Here is a 3,400-nt window from a genome sequence, read left to right as displayed (position 1 = left end):
TACAACTGCTGCTGCTACAACTGCTGGGGCTACAACTGCTGCTGCTACAACTGCTGGGGCTACAACTGCTGGGGCTACAACTGCAGCTGCTACAACTGCTGTGGCTACAACTGCTGGGGCTACAACCGCAGCTGCTACAACTGCTGGGGCTACAACTGCTGCTGCTACAACTGCTGCTGCTACAACTGCTGCGGCTACAACTGCTGCTGCTACAACTGCTGGGGCTACAACTGCAGCTGCTACAACTGCTGCGGCTACAACTGCAGGGGCTACAACTGCAGCTGCTACAACTGCTGGGGCTACAACTGCTGCTGCTACAACTGCTGCGGCTACAACTGCTGGGGCTACAACTGCTGCTGCTACAACTGCTGGGGCTACAACTGCTGGGGCTACAACTGCTGCGGCTACAACTGCTGGGGCTACAACTGCTGCTGCTACAACTGCTGGGGCTACAGCTGCTGCTGCTACAACTGCTGCGGCTACAACTGCTGGGGCTACAACTGCAGCTGCTACAACTGCTGGGGCTACAACTGCTGCTGCTACAACTGCAGCTGCTACAACTGCTGGGGCTACAACTGCAGCTGCTACAACTGCTGGAGCTACAAATGCTGGGGCTACAACTGCAGCTGCTACAACTGCTGGAGCTACAAATGCTGGGGCTACAACTGCTGCTGCAGCTACAACTGCTGCAGCTGCTACAACTGCTGGAGCTACAAATGCTGGGGCTACAACTGCTGCTGCAGCTACAACTACTGCAGCTGCTACAACTACTGTGGCTGCACCTGTTGCAACCACAACAGCAAAGGTGTCTTTCAGATCCATTCAAGCCACATATACACCTGACTTGGCTGATCCATCAAGTCAAGCTTTCCAAGCTCGAGCTAAACTGGTAGAAGAGCAGGTAAGTCTTACCCTTTAAGTAAAATCTACATTATGAGCTAAACTACCCACTCAAAGAATTGAACACTTACTTAGCAGACTACACAATGAATATAAAAAGGCATCTTATTCATATTTCCAGAGGAATACATTTTGACAGATAAAGCGACTGCTTCAAAAACAATCCACTATTAAATGTATCTCATTAGCACACAGTTAAGTTAAAAGAGTCTAAATATAATTTATTTTCTGTTTCTGCAGCTGACACCACTTTTTCGTCCCCTTCCCTCCTTCCTATCACTGAAGGTCGACGAATTCAGGTAATTTGTTCAGACATATTAGTTATAATTTCAGATTATAGGCATGCATCGGATATTAATTAATTTATTTATTTTTTCTCTGTCTGCAGGAATGGATCGATCATCCAATTTATGACACTTACGTTTGCTGGCACATCTCCTCCAAATAACACCCAGATTGCAAATGTTTTGATCAGTGCAGCTTCAAATGTCACTGGCTTTGACATTGAAAGTGCTTCCATCACCATAAACGGCATAGGTAAGTAATACAGAGAGTGCTACTCAATCAAAACTTTAGAAAGTTGTCCAACTGTTCGTTAAGTTTAATTTTCTTTGTTTCCTTATTAACAGCTTCAAGTGGAGTAAGCCACAGTATCAGTCTCATCACCGCATCCTGCCTGGTACTGCTGTCATGGCTACTGTCAAGCCAGCAATAGTGCTGATGACAGCCATGACTGGAATGAAAAAAGGACTTTATCCATAAAAATCTAAGATCCATGACACTCTTAAGTCTTGTGCAGCTTTGGATGGGCTTGCTTTCAAATGTAACTTTAAGCACTTGGTCCATTGAGCCATTGCTAGAATAATAAGCCAAACAATACAACCTCAAGCCTTGGGATTTAAGAAAAAATACACTAATACTGTCCAAATGAATCTTGCTTGAATGACTACTGTCCTGAGACAATAATTAACTTAGTGACAGGTACTAATGCTGTCTTATTTTCTCTTGTTCTACAAACAGTTAAAACCAGCCACGCTGGAAAGCAACAGAGTAAAATCACTCTCCTCATTGTCTGAATGCAGTTGAGAACATGTGAGCATACTTTAAAGGGAACGTGTCTTAAATTAATGAAGGAACACATGCAGGTCATGGTATTAATGATATACATGTAAGCACAATGCAATGTCAGTTTTAATATTTATGTTTATGTAATCATGCATAGCTGTATTCTGTGAGATTGTTTGTAGTACAGTTTCTGTTAGAAGCTTATCAGTTATCAGAATACAAAATCTTTAAATCATCTCTTATGTGATATTTTTGCAGTTTTTAGTGGTTAATTTAGAAAGTGTATGAGGGTGTGTTAAATGTCAAGAGCTTTAATTAAAGCACCACAGATGTTTACAGACAATCAACCCCAGCTGTGTGATTTCCAATACTTTCCATTACAGTAGCATCTTCCAATCAGACCTAGTTGTGTCAGTGAATCAGGTTTGTTTTGAAAGAGAGAACTGGAAGTGGTAGCTTACTTTGCCTATGAGATTCTTATTTATTCTACTGCTACTGAGAAATATATTGTTCTTGGATCACCTCAAACTCAGAGTAACCACCAGTATCAACTATTGTCTGAATTGTCTGACAAAAAAGAAGCAACACACTTACATTGCAAAAGGCTACCACGGTAAGAACAATGTTTACTTTACATTTTCTTAGAAACCATTTCTTTATTATTCGTGCGAAGCTCTTTTTTTCAAGTTTTTCTAATTTATCTTAAAAGCAAAACTAAAAGGGCTTTAAAGAAGGTTGCAGTGGTCAATAAAGAAAAAAAAGGTGACTTTTAGAGGTGGGTTCAACAACATTCTATCATCAAATCAAATCTCACAAACTGATGGCGTTGCAGACACGTTCAGATTTACGCTGAAGGTTGTGTCATTATTACTGCACTGGCAGAACCTGTATCATTGTGTGCACCGTACTTATTTACGTGTATTTCTGTTATCATATGTATTCTGAGAGCTTACCTTTACTTTTGTACATTTTTTGTTAGAAATACTAAGTTTTCCTGATTAATTGTTTTCTACAACAATTACATCATAATCAATGATATTTATCTGAAGTTGGTGATCAATCATGAAGTTCAGGTATGTGGATGATGATGTGGATTTATTGACACATTAAAGATACTTACAAATCATCAAACCATGTCTCATCACTTACTAAAACATGTTATCTTACACTAGCAACTTACACTAGCAACATTCTCAACCACAGTAAAATAATTGATTGGATGACTGAATTGACCCAACAACAATTCTCTTAATCAGGAAATTGTTTAAACACCAAAACATCATTTTGCTCATGCTTCCCAAATATGAACATTTGCTAAATTAAAATGTTTTCTATGATACGTAAATTAGGGTCATTCTGTTTGGACTGTTGGTCAAACAAAGCAAGCAATTTTGATGGCGTCAATTTGGGTTTTGAAAGTTCTAATTTTTTGCTT

At 40.0% G+C, this 3,400-nt stretch overlaps 1 long non-coding RNA gene across 1 annotated transcript; it reads left to right on the top strand.

The window, feature by feature from the left end:
- The first annotated feature begins 801 nt into the window (after window positions 1–801).
- Window positions 802–2,312, top strand: LOC131989964 (uncharacterized). The gene is made up of 4 exons (XR_009396012.1): window positions 802–901; window positions 1,141–1,199; window positions 1,289–1,437; window positions 1,530–2,312. It is a non-coding gene; the product is annotated as an uncharacterized LOC131989964 (long non-coding RNA).
- Window positions 2,313–3,400: the final 1,088 nt, after the last annotated feature.

The sequence above is a fragment of the Centropristis striata genome, chromosome 17, assembly GCF_030273125.1.
Source record: "Centropristis striata isolate RG_2023a ecotype Rhode Island chromosome 17, C.striata_1.0, whole genome shotgun sequence".
Lineage (NCBI taxonomy): Eukaryota > Metazoa > Chordata > Actinopteri > Perciformes > Serranidae > Centropristis > Centropristis striata.
The sequence above is the reverse complement of the archived record's forward strand: the minus strand, read 5'-3'. Positions and strand labels throughout refer to the sequence as shown.